The sequence below is a fragment of the Haemaphysalis longicornis genome, unplaced genomic scaffold (assembly GCF_048455015.1).
Source record: "Haemaphysalis longicornis isolate Haplotype H1 unplaced genomic scaffold, Haemaphysalis longicornis Haplotype H1 scaffold_12, whole genome shotgun sequence".
NCBI classification, from domain to species: domain Eukaryota; kingdom Metazoa; phylum Arthropoda; class Arachnida; order Ixodida; family Ixodidae; genus Haemaphysalis; species Haemaphysalis longicornis.
The window spans coordinates 3,280,830-3,299,845 of NW_027526225.1; the positions used below are offsets into that span (position 1 = coordinate 3,280,830).

A 19,016-nucleotide genomic window follows, 5' to 3' on the forward strand; every position below is an offset into this window, starting at 1 on the left:
TCTAGCTGTTTCAGCGACCACCGGAAGTGATTCCCCGTGCGATCCTTCTGGCTGCGCTCGCAATAACAGACCTCATTTGAGAAATTTCCGGCTTCTCGGTCTTGCGTGAAGGTTTTGCGAACTCATTATACGAGAGAGGCTTAGCTGGAGCACAGCATGGTTGGTGACGGTGTATGCGAGACACCAGTAGGCGCGGCGACAATCAAACATAGACGGTCGAATAATGCGCGAGGCTCACCTTGGGGCGCTGCTGCCTGAGTTTTCAGCTCTGTTGAAGAGCGCAAATTGTCTACAGGCGCAGACCCGTGGAGAGGTGTGTGTCCAAACACATTTAACATGGCCTTACAGGGATCAAACGAAAGGGCCCTGTTGCTCTCCCAATTGACAAAGCAGCTCCCGTGCTTCAACCTTGAGGCCACTCTCGAAGTCCTGTAAAGAAATGAAGGCTGGCTAGCTATAGCGCACTGCGACACGAACCCAGTTTAGATTCTAGCCGTTCAACAATGAAGACTATTCAACTACAGTGGAACCTGCGTCATACGAATCTGAAGGGGCGGCAAAAATATGCGAATCACCCCAAACTTCGCATTATCAGAAAACGAGAAAAAATAGAACAGTACCGCGCATCTGACAGTCGGCGGCAACATGGCGTCGGCTCTTGCCGTGGAGTGCAAGTTGCTTCAGCGGCCGCTTGTGACCTTTTGTTTAAACGCAGCCCAAGGTGTAAACTAAACTGCTCATGCGGCTAAGGAGCTCACAGTGTTGGAGAAAACTGCGCCATAGAATGCCAGCCGCGCCAAATATCCGCCACGGGGGTGGCCCAGCCAGCTGCTGCGAGCGCTTCGAAATTGCCGCCATGAGGCACACGTCTCCCCATTGGCGCAAGTCGTGAGGCTCTTTCCACTGCCGATCGCGGCAACCGAGGCAGAGGCTGGCGCTGGGGTGCCGGCCCGGATCGTCAACGCGGGAGTCAAAACAACGCGGGCTTATCATCGACGCGAAGTGCGCACACGAACCGCATGCGATTCGTGCGCGTCGGCGTTGCGCGCGCGTAATTTTCGCGCCCGCGCTGACGATTTCGCGTGTTTCCGTCTCCAAAACGCTGTAGAGGCAAAACTTCCGGTGACGTCACACAAAAATAAAAAAACAAAACAAATACGCGAAGAAGTTTATGCATTGAGTAGTAATGATAAGGATGATCATAAAAGTAAAAATATTGCTGCGCGTGTAAGCATTTCCATTGAAACGTTTTACGCATTATCTAAATTGGGGCGGATGCGCCACTAGCGCCTTCGAGTGGTAGGAGCAGTTATCAAAAAAAAATAAACAAACAGCGGGCGAGCTCGATCGTACAGGAGGCGATGGCGCGCTGCTTGTGTTTACATTCTCGAGTGACACTCGCATTGTTTTTCAGCAGTATACCAAGCTTTTCACATGAACCATTTCAGTGCGGATGCTTGCCCCGAGGCCCGTTGCCGAAGGTGTAATTATCGATATAATTATAAATGGTATTCATTAATTAACAGTGAGAGGTAGCGGTTGGGTAAAAATGCAGACAGACTGCCCTCACTGCGAGTTGTGAGCCGGGAACGCTGTTTGGCGTTCCGTCTGGACGGAACGCTAAGCAAGGGCCTTCTCGAAATCCCTGTAACCTTTTCTACGCTTGATAAAGAGCGCATCCTGCCCCTATAGCAACTATTTTTACTCAATCCACGTGTAGTTCTTAGTCAAGTTCACGAACAAAAACACAGCCTCCGAAAAAATAGTAGTTCTGGGTATTGTATTTCGAAATGTCAGGACGGAAAGTACATTGTACGATTTCTTTCTTACCCAGCTAACAAACGGTAATATAATCGCAGGAATAATATTTGAATAATACTGCAGCATCTGATGTTGGGACCATTTTTGCAGGGGCCGTGCTCACACTTCTCGAAATTTTTTTTCCCCAGAACGCGTATGTGTCAGAATTGGAAGGTTAGCAGCAAAAGTAGATAAAGAGAGCGTTAAACTTAACTCATTTGCGAACGGTTTTGTTCATTGTCTGTACCAGTTAACAATGGTTCAGAGACCCGAGTCACGTCACTTTGTTGGTACAGTGTAGGGTATGGGGCATCGCATAGCACCATTCCCTAGTAGGCTGCATTGCAGGTGCTTAAAATATAAATTATAACCTACATCTGAGAATGTAAGTCCCAAAACCTGTGTCACCAAAATCATGCAGGTGCCGTTGACAAAACTTTTAGATGCGGCGCTTAGAGCATCTCTTGTCGGCGGCCCTGTCCTTCCTGCGCGCGTCCGTCGTCGTCGGCGTCCGCACTCTCTTCCGCTCACCCCCTCTCCTCTCCGATAGTGAACACTCTCTCGCGAGGGGCATTGGATCGGATTCGATTGGCTTGGCTTGGTTTGGATTGGATTGGGATTGGATTGGATAAAGGGGATTGTGTTGGATTGTGTCGCGTCTAGCCGCGGCAGACGCACTGGCGCCGGCGCGTGTTCAGGTGAGAGCGAACACTCTCTCTCAGCATCTGCGGGTGTGTGGCCCAGCGCGCTCTCACTCCGCCGGTGGGCGGCGCTGCGCGCGGTGATGCGCATGTGCAGTACTCTATCTCTCCGCGGTCTCCTCTCCTTCGGGCCCGCTGCGCATATAACCGGTGTGCCCCTCTCCGGCGGCCTTTCGGTCGACGGTTGCTCTCCGCTTGCGCTTGAACCCCCCTCAGCGTCGCATCACACCAGGATTCCCGCGAGAGGAGGTGGGCGTAATTTTTTTTCACTTATTCTCTACAACTGCACTGCCGCTATCTATCACCAGCTCAGCTCCAATTTCTAAAATATCAGTAATTGGCGATAGTGCCAGTGTTTCAGTAAACTACTTATGTACTTCATTGCCGCTTTCTTCGCTACAATTTGCGTAGACTTTTTGTACCATTAATTGCAATTTTACAGGGAAAGATGTCCCTTTTTCTTAATTGATTTGATCAATCGTGTGGGGGCACAACTCTACCCCCTCCCCCCAAAATGGCACTTTCCAACCACCTCATTCCATAGGGGTGATTTCCTGTACAAGCTGGGTCAACGTTTCAAGCGTTGTAGTCACAGGCCAGGAGCATCTTCTACTGGTAACAAGGGCCGAGCGCCAGGCTTGTACCTATTTTCTCAATAGGTGCCCGGCACCAATAAGGCACATGAATGCACATGGTGACTTCGACAGCTACGCTGGACACTCTACTCGGTAACCGCCTGTGGTAGGACATGCCGCCAGACTCTTCCACCCTTGGACAATGCAGTGTTGTAGAAGGCTGTGGCCCCACCAGATTGACAAAGGTCAGAAGCCCCTCGCAAGGGTAAAGGCAGCTTTCCAGGCATGAATTATCCTTTCAAAGGTCCGCACTCGACCAGGGACACCTGTACCCTTTAAAGAAACTAGTGGGTGCCCGGCGGTGCATGGATTCGAACCCAGTACATCCCCCATACAAGGCAAGTGCAGCGCCTCTGGGCCATCGGGGATGAGGCATAGCCACATCACGTTTCTGCAGTGCGCTGCAGAAAAGCTGTGTCCACGTAATCCAGGAAAACACTGACCACCAGGCTCATAGGTTAACTGCAGAGGGTTCTCTGACACCAGGACTTAAGGCGGTTGCAGACTGCCTCCGTATCAAGTTTAAAACCAAAGTGCAGAGGCCCGATGAAAACAAGGGGAAAGTGATGCCGTATCTTCATAAGCCGCCACACAACATAAAGAAAATTGTTTCATGTCACGGTGTTCGAGTAGTGTTTTCCGAGTCATGAAAGCTGTCCAGGCTGGGCACGCACATTGAAAACGCCAATACTGGGAGACCTGGGAAAGGTGATAGCAGAGGTGTGGGTCCTATGCAAAAATTACACTGGTGTGTACATGAGAAGCACCAACTTCACAGTCTTAAGGCCTGGAATGAATACATTGTACTACATTACATAAGCATCTTAACTCCACCGCGGCTTCATTGCTGTAAACAAGAGGTGTGCTTGAGAAGCAGCGGCTTTGCAGCCTGAGGGCCTCACATGAATTCATTCCAGCGTACTACATAAGTCTGCAATTCTTGCCGTAGCCTTCTAGTCAGAAGCAACAGACTACCTCTGCAAAGGAGCAACATTAGCACCTCGAAGGACTGACATCAAACCATTGCAACCTGCTGGGCAACTGGTTCCTATTCTTACTGCAGGTGTACAGCCAGAATATTCTTGAAAAGCAGCGACATGGAGCGCTAAGGTCCTGAACTATTCTGATATGCCGCATCATTTTCTATTCTTACCGCTGATGCATAATCAGATGCAACTGTGCATGCTTGAAAATCAGTGACACAGCACTCTGAAGCCCCTCGAGGTGTTGAATCTAAACAAACTAAAGATCTGTGGGAAGTCTCTGAAACAATTGTCCCACTTGGTAGAATAACGGCTCTATCGTTGCAAGGGGACGCTGAACACCTGACTGTTTGCCAATACACTTTGAAAACTCCTCTGAAAAAAATTATATTCTACTGTTAAACTGCACAAGCACCAAAATGTAATCACGATACTTCAGCCATCACTATGAAACACAATTTCAAAAAACGCATTTTTATTGCTCACGAAGGCCATTCTACAAACACGGAAGAAAAATAAAGGAAAGATAAATTGCTGGGTTCATTCCTCAAAAATGCACTGCACAATTTCAAAATAACTTTAATGGCTGACATTACTTCAGACAGAATCCAACACTGCCAACAAAATAATGGCAATTTGAGATCAGTACACCCTTAGTCTGCCCCTTTGATACCAACGGGAACAACGAACCAGCAGAGTAGCAGGCATAATAAAACACAGCGTGTATGTGGATATTTAAAATCAATTTGTCAAAAACACGTGAAGTAATGCCGTGGGGCCACATACTTTCAGCTTTCTGCGATGACGGGGTCATAATCCAGCAATGTCTTTGGTACCTTTCTCATGACTTGTAAGGAATACTACTGTAGTGTCCTATGTAGTGGCGCTGTCGTCCCGTACTCCGGAAACACAGCCGCGTGTGGAAATTGCGGCGCACAAAACTGCCAACTGTCTGCCTGTGTAGCCCGAGGTTGAACCTGCTTCACGTCTGGCCGCCTCGAGGTCACTTTCAACAGTACTGTCGAAGTTTGCGTCGCGGGCGTGGAAGACGCCCGGCCCGAGTCGCCGAAATTGTTCCAAAGGAAGATACTGAGAGTGTCATGAACATTCTTACTGTTCACACGGACAATTAAGCGTACGGCTGTCTACTTTGATGTCGGGGTTCAACCTGTTTCTCTGGCATCACCACGGCGCATCATAACATTTTTAGTGGACACTGGCTCAGCTATATCGATAATGGGAGAACGAAGCTTTCAAAACCTGACCAAGTTGAGCTGTAAAAATCGCAACTAACATTGCTGAATTTTTCACATCGACAAAATCCTGTGCGTGGACAGTTCCCTGCCCTCACTGTGCACAAATCGGAAACAGCTGTAGTGACCTTCCACATTACCCAAGGTGGAACACCACTTCTGGGTATTGATGCCGTACAAGCTTTTGGGCTCCAGATTGTGGGCACAGAATTACGCTGGCTTACTATGGCCAAACATTGACACAAACCAAGTAAAACGTTGACACAAGGCCCCAAAATGCTACGCCCCGAAATGCATCCACAGCACTGAAATTGTCACCGCCCACCACGAAACCACCTGAGGTGGAAGAAATAGTGTCTCTGGTGATGCCTGTACATCAAGAACTGAGACTGGTGACAGCAGAGGATAACACTCTCCGAGAAGTTTCACGTTATGTGCAGACATCGTGGCCGCACTGCAAGAATCGGGCACCTTAGCTGACTCCATACTATGAAGTCCGATAAGAGTTGACAGTTGTTGATGGCATGCTCTTCCGTACTAAGCGCATCGTAGTTCCTGCCAAGCTCACAGCGACTTTTGTCCAGCTGGCTCATGCCGATGGGGCCGTGTTTGAGCAGGTTGGCTTTTCTGTGCAGCTACCTAGTTCTCGCCAATCCGATAACACAGACGCGATGCCCCAGCATTCAGATAGCGCAGGCGTGTCAAACTCGTCCGATGTTACGAAATAGGAATACGCGAGGGGTAGTGGTTTGTCGTCGTCATCCAAGAGTTCATTGTCATTTCTTTTGACTAACATTAGAAGTGTTCTACCAAAAAAGGACGAATTGAGTTCGCTGATTGATTCATGCGATGCTGACATTATAATGTTGACGGAAACTTGGCTTTCCTCGAATGTTGCTAATCGTGAAGTCTTTGAGTGCAACAAGCATTTCAACATGTATCGCCGAGACAGGGGTGAAAGATATGTTGGTGGTGTGTTAATTGCTGTTGCTGATTACTTGGTTTCCGCCCGTATATTTTCCGTTACGAATTTAGAACTGCTTTTTGTAGAAGTTGACTTGGGTTTTAAAAGGCTTATCCTTGGTGTTTGTTATCGCCCCCCGTCGTGCGATGCCACGTTTGTCGATCAAATTCATGACGCTCTGAATACGATCGTTGTTCGCTTTCCAAATGTGCCTATAATTCTAGTTCGTGATTTCAATTATCGGAATATTGAGTGGTCCAGCCTGAACCCTCGCCCCACACCTTTTTCAACCGAATGTAGCAATTTTCTGACTATGTGTGCAGATTTTAATTTGTCTCAGCTTCTTAACGAACCAACTAGAGTTACGTTAACAAGTAGTATTTTGGACTTTATATTAACCACATCACCTGACTTTTTTTCACCCATATCTTATCTGCCTGCCTTAAGCGATCATTCCGCTCTCCATTTTTTGGTAAACGTGCCTGTCCTTCACCAACGCACGCATGCAAAACAAATAAGGGACTATAAGCGAGCCGACTTCGATAGTATTAATCGTGAACTCTCTATATTCCTGGACTATTTTGCAAGGATTCCGAAACCGTACAGTCAACACAAATTGGATTTTGTACAAGGAGAAGGTAGTTGCGCTTATCGAAAGGTTTATACCCGTCATAACTATCACATCTAGCAAGGAGAGCAAGGAGAGAACAAGGAGAGCATCTAGAAATATTGTCTAACAAGAAAAAGTGTTTGTTTCGCTCAGCCAAAGCTCAAAACTCAGCCCTTCGATGGGATGCACATAAAGTAGGAGCTGCTAATTACAGGACCGAATTAAAAAATGCGAAGAATTTATTTTTCACGAAAACTTTGCCGTCCTTATTATTTAACAACCCTAAGCAATTTTGGAATATTGTAAACAAACGTGATACTTGTACTATAAACCTTAAGACCCCAGGCGGTGTGACAATTCCTTCTAATGAGTGTGCTGATTGTTTCAACGCTGCAATTACTACTGACCACTTTACCGGCTGTGCAGCTACTTTTCCAGATAGCATATGCTTCAATTGTTGTCAAATGGAACCCATAGCTTTCGACACACTAGGTATTACCCGCATAATAGAAAAACTTAAAATTTCTTCGTCATGTGGTGTTGACAATATAAACTCAAAATTCCTTATCAACACTAAAAAACAGTTCTATCGTTTTTACAAAACTTTTCAGTCAGTCGCTTCAGACTAGTTGCATCCCTGATGACTGGAAAATTGAGACAATTACACCGCTTTAAAAATCTGGTGATCGATGTTCTCCTAGTAACTACAGGCCTGTGTCATTAACTAGTATTCCGTGTAAAATAATGGAACATGTCATTTATAGCCACATTGTAAATTTCTTGGAGTCCAATTCATTTTTCAGCCCAGCGCAGCATGGTTTTAGAAAGAAATATTCTTGTGAGACCCACCTAGTCTGTTTCACTCATGATGTACACTCGGCGCTGGATCGTGGATGCTTTATAGACTGTATATTCCTAGATTTTAAAGACGATAGTCTTTCTTGGGCTGCTTAAACCCATAAATTTTGGTCTGTCTGTCCGTCTGTCTGTCTGTGACTCGATTCAGCCACGCGGCCAAACTAAAACAATAGCGGCGCAATAGTCTTATATAGTCACAGCTAAATGTACCCGTCTAAGTCCGGTGTAATGTTCATACCTGTCAACATTGTTGAAGAAGAACAAGACATTACGCAAATATAAGAGAACAAATTAATACAGAAGTGATGTTTGCAGTGTTCCTTTATAAAAAATCATACATGCTTGACTTTGGCGAAATTAAATACTTCATCAACTCCAGAAAAAAAAATTCACTTTGCCGTCGCCTGCTGTAGCCCGCGCCACTATAGCTTCTTGCGGCATTTTAAGGAATCAACTGGCAACAGTTACGAAAAGTTCCACTAGCTGTCGCCCGCGCCACTATATCTTCTTGCGGCATTTTAAGGAATCAACCGGCAACAGTTACGAAAGGTTCCACTAGATAGGTTCCACGTTCTGCTTGCAACGCACGTGGAGTAGGGAAACGCGGTTCTATAAACGTTGATTCACGTTTATAGAACGCCGCGATTCACGCGCGTCTTCGCCGTACGGCAGCATTGGCATCGAGACACCCGGTTTGGAGCAGTGGAACGCGGGAAATTTAAAATGATTTAAGCAAACTTTTGGCGTCTTTACCTTGGAACTAGCGCGACGCAAGAGGAACAACATTAGAGGTGAGCGGGAAAGCGAAGGGGGGCATTTACTTGGCAAAAGTCAATAAAGACTATCGTCTTTTGACGACATTTGCAACGAAAGAAGCAGATACGCGGCCAATTTTTTTCTAAAGCGTTTGATTCAGTTCCGCATGATTTATTATTTATAAAACTTTCTAAACTAAACTTAGATGATAATATACTTGCGTGGTTGCGCTCCTTTTTGACTAACCGATATCAGTTCGTAAGTGTGAACAATACAGACTCGCATCCTTCTTCAGTTCATTTAGGTGTACCCGAAGGATCTGTCCTGGGGCCTCTTTTATTTTTAATTTATATAAATGACCTTCCAATTAACATCAGCTCATCTGTCAGACTTTTTGCCGATGATTGTGTTATTTACAGGCAAATAACTAACAACGAAGTCCAAATTCTGCAATCAGATGTTGACAGTATTTCAGATTGGTGTGAATTATGAAAAATGAAACTTAATACTAAAAAGTGTAAAATCATGCGCATTTCCCGAGTTAACACTACTCCTCCCGAATACTCAATAAACAATGTTTGTCTTGAAATCGTGCCGTCGTACAAATATTTAGCTATCATAGTGTCTTCTAACTTATCATGGAAACTTGACATAGATTATGTTGTAACTAATGCCAACCGTATGTTAGGATATATTCCTAGGAACTTTAATTTTTCACCTAGCTCTTTGAAACTAATTCTGTATAAAACTTTGGTTCGTTCGAAATCGGAATATGCGGCTGCTGTTTGGCATCCTGGTGTTGCATCGCTCACCGACGAATTGGAGGCGGTTCAAAATCGTTCATGTCGCTTCATACTTTCAAATTATGATCGCACGTCCAGCGTCACCACAATGAAAACGACTTTATCTCTACCGCTACTCGAGCATCGCAGGCAAATATCGCGTTTGTGCCTATTTCACAAAATATATCATGGCAATTCCATTCTTAATGACAGACTACTAACGAATCCATCGTACATGTCAGCGCGCATTGATCATCGATACAAAGTAGGCATTCCATCTTCTCATACAAAGTGTTTTCATGATTCATTTGTACCGAGCACATCTGTTAAATGGAATCAACTGCCACATGCAGTTGCCGAAATCTTAGATGTCGTGGCTTTTAGGCGTGCAGTTTCCAGACTGTTTGAGTGACAGGGCAGTGTTTATTTGTTTATTTAGCCTTCTCAGGTGAACGTCCGTTGTATTTGTATTGTCGCCAGCCGAATTTGTGCAGTGTCGACTCTGTTGGAGCAAAGCTGGGTTATGAGTGTTTACGCCAACTTGTGCGACGCATGCTTCCTTAAGTAAGGAGCTGTTGATATAACTATCGCAGTGTCTCTACTGTTTGTGTAAAGAGCTGTTGTTATCATATTATTACTTGCTGTATATTCTTCGAATAATTTTGTTATCCCCCACTTCCCTCTGTAATGCCCCTGGGCCCTGAGGATATGTGAATAAATAAATAAATAAATATCACCCTCGTATCGTGAAAACCAAACACCTACGAGAGAAGTATGATGGCCAGGGTTAGGCAAACATGATGAAACAGCTATCCGCAGTTGTTCCATATGTCAGCACGCGGGCAAAAGTGCAAAGATCTCACCCACATCACTTCAGCCAATTCCTCTTCCTGACAAACCTTTGGACAAGATAGCTATTGACATTGTTGCTCCTTTTAAGTGTGCACCTGCAGACTACCGATTTGCCATTTCAGTTGACATTGTTGCTCCTTTTAAGTGTGCACCTGCAGACTACCGATTTGCCATTTCAGTAGTTGATATTTTTCAAAACGGCAAGAAGTGGCTTTTTGCACTGATATTACCACTCACATGGTGACGAAGTTGCTTTTAGCACTCTTCGCACGTGAGGGTTACCTTACCGAAATAGTCTGACCACAGTCGACTTCACATCATGGGAATTTGAGTCCTTCCTTCAAGACCGTGGAATCAACCACATCTTTTCTGCCATGCACCACCCACAGGCAAACCGTCTCGTTGAGAGATTTAATCGCGTACTGAAGTCGTACATTCAACTGGCTCTGCTGGAGCAGCGTCCAGTGAAGGAAACTGTGACAGGGTACTTGGGAATATACAGAGCCATCCCTCACAGCACCACCGGTCTCTCCCCGGCCGTTCTTCTACATGGCCGACACATGAGAACTTCTTTGTTAAGTTGGTCAGTCGACAGCTGACTTCAGCACAAAACCTTTACGGGAGATGAGTCCGCTCGGAAAAAGATTCGCAGAGTGTCAACAAAAAAGTAAGGCATACACTGAGCAACAGCGAGCTCCAGATTTCCCAAACACAGAGGGAAATATGCGAAGCATTTTTGATAGTTTCTGACCTCGATGGTGAGTTCCAAGTTGGCACCTACATACGAGTGAAGAAACCAGTTCCTGGACCATAGGGCACTCTAAGTTATGGACCACTATTAAAAATCCCCCAAAAATTGGCCGCTGGTCCTTCTATCTGGAAGACGGTCGAACTTGGAACGCTTCACAGCTATCAGCGCTACCAAAAGAGGCATCACAAAGGCAAGAAACTAAGGACCACTCTTGCACGTACAACATGCCCCCGTTGACGGGCTACCAAAGTAGAGCTGCACCATCGAAAACTTGGAGCACTGCACCTGGGGGTCCGTCACAAACACAATCTGCTAGTTCATCCGCAGATCAACTTCAGTCTTCACGCGCTGTACCACCACATGTGCCACCGAGCCCACCACAGCCCCAAGGTTCGCAGCCACAGTCTGGCTCCTGGCGCTGGCACTTAGAAGCGCAGTATACCGGTAGAGGGAAATGGACTCGATGCCGGGGCCACCACGTGACTGTTCCAGAAGAAATAGCAGACCTCCAGTGCGCTTCCGAGAGTACGTGGAGTGATTTGACAGCTTTCAGGGCTCATACAGTGACGGTATTGGTGATTTCTGCTTACAGACAGTGACCGTATTGGTGATTGTTTTGTGCAGACAGGACTGTCTAATGATTGTTTGTTCCCAGGGAGGGAAAGATGTAGTAGCTCGCAGAAGCACCAGGTGCCGCCATATTATCCGTAGACGCCAACATGTGGCACCACCTCTGCAATATGCACACACACACACACACACACACACGCACACGCGCACACGCGCCCACGCGCACGCACACACACGCGCCCACGCGCACGCACACACACGCGCACACGCGCACGCACACGCGCACGCACACACGCGCACACGCGCACGCACACGCGCACGCACACACGCACACACGCACGCACACACGCACGCACGCACACACACACACACACACACTCACACACACACACACACACACACTCACACACACACACACGCACACACACACACGCGCACAATTATATACCCTATGTGTAGTGCAGTGCATCTGTAAGGCCGACATAACTACTTATGCTTACGAACAACCATAGTCCATAGCAGCCATGAAACACTTTATATAACGCCAGCGCATTTGATTACCTGAACAATATTCGAGCTCGTTCGTGCTGCTTTGTTTGTAAGCTACGCAGTCTCAGACGATTGTGTACAACCGTTTTAAATGCAGAGCATTTCTTAGCCTCGCCTCTTCCTGCGTCGGACGGCGTCCACAGCTCCGCGTCCGCAGCAGGTGCGCCTCACCTTCTTCCCTCCTCTCTCTGAACAGCAGCTGGCGCGCGCATGCGTCGTAGTCAGCCCGTTCGCTCCGTCGTGGTCTCGGCGTAACAGGTGCGTGATAGCAGCGCGGTGGGGCGTGGAAGGGCGCGCGCTGCTTGCGCATGCGCGCTCTCCACCCCCGTAGTGCTCTCCCTCTACTGCGTGCGCTGCAAATATAAAGCGGCTAGCGGTCGCTCGTGCTTCAGTCACTGCGTTGCTCCTTCCTTCCTTGGTTGACGCTCGCTCCACCCTAACGCGACTTTACTCTCCTCTCTCTACCACAAACCAACACCAACGCAACTACGACCCAACTACCCACCCTAACGCGACTTTACGCGGCGTTAACGACCCCCAATGCTCTGCATTTACTCGTGTTCCCCTCGCGGGAAGGCGCGGGAATTTTTTGTGCTTCCCACATCCCTTCAATGATGCCGTAATCACGCCTGTTCACGTCAGGATAAAAACGCATCGTTGCTCCGATTGTACTAGCGCCCAGAGCAACCTGGGAAACCGCTGCGGAAAGGATACCTTCCGCTGTCAGTAGAGTGAACTAGAATATGAATTGTAACACCAGCTATGTAGGCCTCACGTTTAACATCGGGTGAGCCCTTGTTCACAGGCAGAAAAAAGAACCCTTGCAGCTTGTCACCGCTGCTGTCGTAGAACAAAGCCACTCAAATTCCATCAGGGAGATTGTGTTACACAGACACATATCACACCACAAGAAATAAAGCCAGGACGTTTTCGGAAGGAGATAGGTGACGACGCTACTTGTAAAAACAGCCCACCACGTCTTCCTCACGTACAAATGACGACTTGGCAAGACACACGCGGCGCAGACGACTTTAGAGCCTTATGATGCAGTACATTCGTAACAGTTCGTACACAAATTGCACACATCGAAAGACGTCATTGCTTTTTTTACGGGTGCTTTCTACCACTAGAAGGCGCTCATGGCGCATCCGCCCCACTTTCGTTAATGCGTGGAACGTTTCGATGCAAATGCTTACACGCGCAGCAGTATTTTTACTTTTAAGATCGTACTTATTACTACTCAATGCATAAATAGCTTCGCGTATTTGTTCTTTGTTTTTTTATTTTTGTGTGACGTCACCGGAAGTTTGCCACTACAGCGTTTTGGAGACGGAAACTCGCGACGATTTCGCCCCAGCGACAGATTCTGCCTCTCTCGGAAAATGACGCCCGACGCGCGGGGCAGTGGGAGGAGCCTGCCGACTTGCGCCAATGGCGAGGCACGGTCTTCATGGCGGCAGTTTGAAAACGCTCCGGACAGCCCGCTGGCCCCGCCGGCGATGTCTAGGCTTACCAGGGTTGCGGATATTTGTTTGGCACTTTTCCTAGCCGCGCGGACGATGCTTTATAGTGTCGTTTTCGCCCACATTATCAGCTCCTTTACTGTATAAGCAACTTCATTTGTTCCGTAAGTGGCATCTTATAAAGAGCGGTCAGAAGCGGTCGATCGAGCTACCCGCACCACTTCGTGGCCGGTGATGCCGCCATGTTGCCACCGCTTGCCGCGCCGCGAGCAGCATGCGGGTGGTATTCGCGGCGGCGCGTTTTCGTGAACAGAAAACGCTCCATGCGGTTCACACTTCAACATAGTCGACGCGAAGTGGCGCAGGCAACACGGCAAGGCGACAGTAGGGTAACTAGAGCGCGGGGCATAGACCTCAGAAGCAAGGAATCCGGAGAGAGCAAAAGGACGAAGGTATTCACCTTCAGAAATGAGGCAACGCTTGACTACCGTGGTTTATTCAAAAAGTGCAATACAAAAAATGAAGCTAGAGGCACCCGAGCTGCAGCCTGCGGAAACGAAAGGTACAGAGACACGAGATTGTAGCAGCTGATAAAAGAAGGGAGGGAGAAAGACCGGGCACCTAGAGGACGAAACGTTCTGTTCGTTTGGAACAGCACATCTTCTGCCGCTATTGTAAACACCCCACGAGGAGGATTACCGTAAGCCGGGGAGGACTAATGCTTCTGTGCCCGCGCGCAACGAAGGCCGCACCAACTCTCCCTCCTCCCGTCTACGCCGCAGTCGTCTGGTCGCTGCTCGCGTGTTCGTATCACCCGCGCCAGAGCGTACAGATCATCCAAATTTTTTTACATTGCATACAATGCATTTTCCCCGGGAATTTCGAAAATTCGTATCAAAACAAAATTCGTATCAACCGAACTCGTATCACCAAGATTCCACTGTATAAGGTCCTGTGCAGATTCGTGGGAACACCACTGCTAAGTTCCTGTATTACGTCGTCCAAGGTGCATTAGACACAAGACGAGGAAATCTTTTTGTAATAACGTATCCCACATGAACAATGCACCCATGACGTCAGGATTCGCCTGACGAACGACTAGCTGCGGCAAGAGCGGGCATGGTGCGCAAGAGCCCTTGTCGAGCTTGGCTGCCTTTCCCCCGAGAGCACCCCATTGCTACACAAAATTCCACAAGCAGTTGTTACGAAAAGAAATGGCCCGCCGGAATTGTTACCATTCGGTTTCTCCAGCTCGCCAACCTTGTTAAATAGTACTCTTCCGAGGGTCAGCACTAGTGTGGTCGCTACAATAGTGCACGCCAACCTCACTGCCAGATATTTGCTAAATGCCACTGTAGCCAGGCCGCCTCCCGAAGCCGTGGCGACATGCCCTACGGACATGGTAGTGATGCCCAGAACTTTCTTCATAGTCCCGGCTCCAGTTATAATGCAATACTGTCGTCTTGAGCTGGATTTCAACCTTTATTTGGCATTCCTGGACACTTGGCTGTTTTTGCCATTGTATCGTGTGGCTACGCGAGAAATTTCCTGGAGTGGGTATTGTCACTCGCCGCATTTTCATGTGTTTTTACCCCGGTATTCTCAAACCTAACTTCAGAAATGTCCCCTTTGGACACTTCTCGGTGCCTTAACGCATTTCAAGAACGAAACTTATACTCAAAGGGTGCCTTTTCGCGAACTTATCGGATAGAAAAGTAAGCGCTACTTAAGTTAGCTCCCGACCTACCGTAAGTGCGCCTTTTCCCGACCAACATTGCAGACTACTACGATAGCTTGGCTGAGGTCTTCGATTTTGCGCGTCGTACGCGAGAAATTGGTAAAGCTGTAAACAATAAAGCGCTTTCCGCGAGCAACAACGGTCCGCGCACACACCTGCCGCCCTGACGTGGCCGTGCGCTCACCGTATACCTCACACCATCCCGCCGGCCTGACCGGCACGCGATGCGGCCAGGGCCGGCACCATGGCGCTGCATCCGCACGTAGAACGACGCCGGCAGGTGCAGCTACAGTTTGCTGCCGCTTGCCCGAACCCCGAACTATCGCGCAAGCCAAGTTACGCATGCGAGAAAGGAGTTTTCTGCTGCTGTGAAAATTCATGCAATATATAATCATGCGCGGCAGTAGCGCAAGCGGCGATCAGTATTCTGCCCCGATGTTAAGCCTAAAGTTCCCTGCGGGTATCGGCTGCGGACGGAGCTGGCTGATCCGAGCGCTTCGAAGCTGGCGCCCCGGAATCGTTCTCCCCTATTCGCGCAAAGGTCAAGTGCCGCTCACACGCAGTGCACGGATTGGCGCATAGCGCACTAGCCTCGTTCGCAGGAGCCTAGCGTGTCTCGAAAAAGGCGCGTTTGATAAGCGCGCCTTAAGGAAGGTTTGTGGAGCGCAAAGCGGCCTTTCCTGATTCTGGTCCTTTTCCGACACTGAATACGGGGGTTAGTGTGACTGATGGCGTCCTGTCAAAAAAGTTTGCGTTTCCCGTAGACCCGTTGGTAGACCGGGAAGCTCTGGCATCTCTGGTTGCCCTAAAATCGCCAAAAAGGAACGGTTCCGGATAAAACAATGCATGCAACCATCATGAAGGAGTACAATAGCATTCCGTCATCTCATAAACCACGTATCGGTATACATTTAGGTCGTCCGTAGATGCGCTTTCTTAATGCGCGAAAAATCGTCGCATGGGTTCTTTCTAGGCACTAGTTCAGCCAAGATTGGACGCACATTTAGCTGACGTTTTCACGCGCTTCTCTGCACATTCTTTATGAAGAGATGGCGATTTTTTTTTATCAACTTCTCGTTCAGTTGCAGTTCACATCCGTCCTTTGTGGGCGCGATGTGGTGGCCGATGATGTAATTGTCACGTGAACAGGTGGCGGGGTTGTCTAGACCAGCTTAAGGTCCCTGAAAGAACTAAGGTAGCGCCAACTGCTCCCTCCTTCTCCGCTGCCCTCCTCTTTTTTCTCTCCCCTCACCCGCGGCGCCGCCGTCCCTTTAACTCCGCGGCGGGGCCGCCATATTTGTTGGCTTCCTCAGAGCAGACGCCCTCGCAACGCTTCGGGCCGCTCGCTGCAGTTTTTCGTGCAGTTTGCTCTTGTTTTCGCACCGCAATCGCTCTTTGGTAGCATTAATAGTATTTCTAGAGCCCCGTTTTACCAACACGCATTAAGTGAGGCTGTTTTGTTGTATATTTTTGTCTAGAAGGGGATATTTGCGGGGTGGATGCCGCGGGTGCATACTGACAGCGCGGTGTTTGTTTACGTGTGCGGCACGCTCAGGATAGTTCGTGAACGCGAAAGGATCGAACGTGGACGTTTCAAATCGCTCTGTTACAGTAATTCCGTTCTTGCATTTGCGTGATTAAGTTGTGGTCGTGCAAGCGCTGCACAGAGGGCTCGCGCATGGTTCGCGGTGACCTTGGTTCGCGGCAGTTCGAGCGCTGGTATTTTTGCGTTCGCGTTTTTTGCGTTAGTTGTAGATCATTAGGCAGCGCTCAGTATGCGTCCCGCATTAGCTACTGACATTCATGCCACCTTTATTCTGTGCACTTTCCGGTGCTTTGGCGCTGTTGCAAAATATATGTCACCTTCACGTCGTTATAGGCTGCTGTCAAGGTCAAAGTTCTCGCGTCTCCTCGTTGGCCTCGCCCAAGACGGCTGTACTTTTGGCAGTGCGTCCGTGGCATAGCAATGTTCGTGCGATTGGCGTTCACAATTACTTCGAGTAAGGTCCTGTCGGGCATATCTGGAACAGGCTCGCACAAAGAACGCGCAGTTAAAGAATGCGCTCAGCTTACAATTATAACTGTAGTGTCCAGTTCTATAATAACTACCGTATTCCAAGGCCAGCGCAATTGTGAATCCTTTTTATGCTGTGCAGCTAACATTGATTCATGTGTGGGCTTTGATAATTACAGCTTGCTACAGCCGAGCGGGCCGGGACTGCACTGCTACACGATTTAGCAAACGTGGATCGAGTTGTGCATCGTAGTGAAGAATTGAGGATACCCGCCGCGGTGGCTCGGTGGCTAAGGCGTTGCGCTGCTGAGCACGAGGTCGCGGGTTGGATTCCCGGCCGCGGCGGCCGCTTTTCTGATAGAGGCGCAAAGCAAAAACGCCCGTGTGTACGATATTTCGGCGCACGATAAAGATCCCCAGGTGGTCAAAATTAACCCGGAGCCCTCCACTACGGCGCGCCTCATCGCCTGCGTTGCGTCGGCGCGTTAAACCCCACAATCAATCAATCAAGGATTAAGGCGCACTGCGATAACACTTTTCGACACGTCGTACAGGACACGCGTCCTAGAGTTCGTCGCCGTATTTCGAAATTTCCTCAACTTGTTGCACACCATTTGTGCGTACGTATACATAGTGGCGTGAAATCCCTGCTGCCCAAATTCTCACCCGGACACATTAGATTGCGTGTGCCGCCACTGTTCAGGTGAGAACTGTGTAAAAAATATAGGCTGTAATCTTGGAAATACTCACGAGAGACGACTGCAATAAGAGATCAGTTTCTGCGGGATCAATGCTTATACAAATTGCTCATGCAGTTAATTACTGAAATTAATTGCTCCTGCAAACCCTGTTTTTCACTATAGGACGTGATTGTATGCAGGCATTATTAAAAGAAGCAGGGACACACAATTTATTTATTTATTTATTTGTACAATACTGCGGACCTTGAGAGGTCCAAGCAGGAGAGGGATGTACACATCCAGATGACATGCGTACGGATACAAGATCAATACATGAACGTGGGGATACATAATCCACAGGTAAGTATGCAATCATTATACATTGGATGACAGCAAGGGTGAACACTCTGGCAAAACATTCCAATCGGAAACAGTTCTGGGAAAAAATATTGGTCTGTACGGGCAAAGAACGGTTTAATACTTCGGCTATGTTTGTGACGAGACGCTCGACTAGGGTTGTTAGCTATGTAATCTTGTGACTGGATTCCCAGTTTATTAAAATACAGCTGGTGTAGAAAGTTGAGACGGGCACTTTTACGTCGGTTGGCCAATGGCTCTAGGTGTGGGAGCTCCAACATAGCTGAAGGGGAGTCGCGACGTCTAAAACGATTATAAATAAAACGAGCTGCCAATCTCTGAATTTTTTCAAGCTTTTCTTTATTAGTGATAGTGTGGGGGTCCCAGACAATGCTCCCGTATTCCAGGGTGGGTCTTACAATGGATTTGTATGCAATAAGTCTAAGCGACGAGGGGGCATCACCCAGTTTATGCTTCAGAAATCCTAATTTCTTTCTCGCGGAGGAACATATGTTGTTTATATGTGTTGACCAGTTAAGTCTAGACGTCAAGGTTAACCCCAGGTACTTATGCTCCTCCACTTGTTTAATCTGATAATTGCCAAGACTATACATGAAATGAGATTTATTCTTCTTATTTGAGATGCACATGTGAACCGTCTTGTCGAGATTTATAAGCATATCCCATTTATTGCACCATT

The 19,016-nt window shown here is 48.0% G+C and overlaps 1 protein-coding gene across 2 annotated transcripts in view; it reads left to right on the forward strand.

Moving 5' to 3' along the window:
* The window catches only part of LOC144162268 (uncharacterized), a 196,361-nt gene that overhangs the window by 56,171 nt on the left and 121,174 nt on the right, over positions 1 to 19,016 (forward strand). The gene's annotated exons all lie outside the window — the stretch shown is intronic.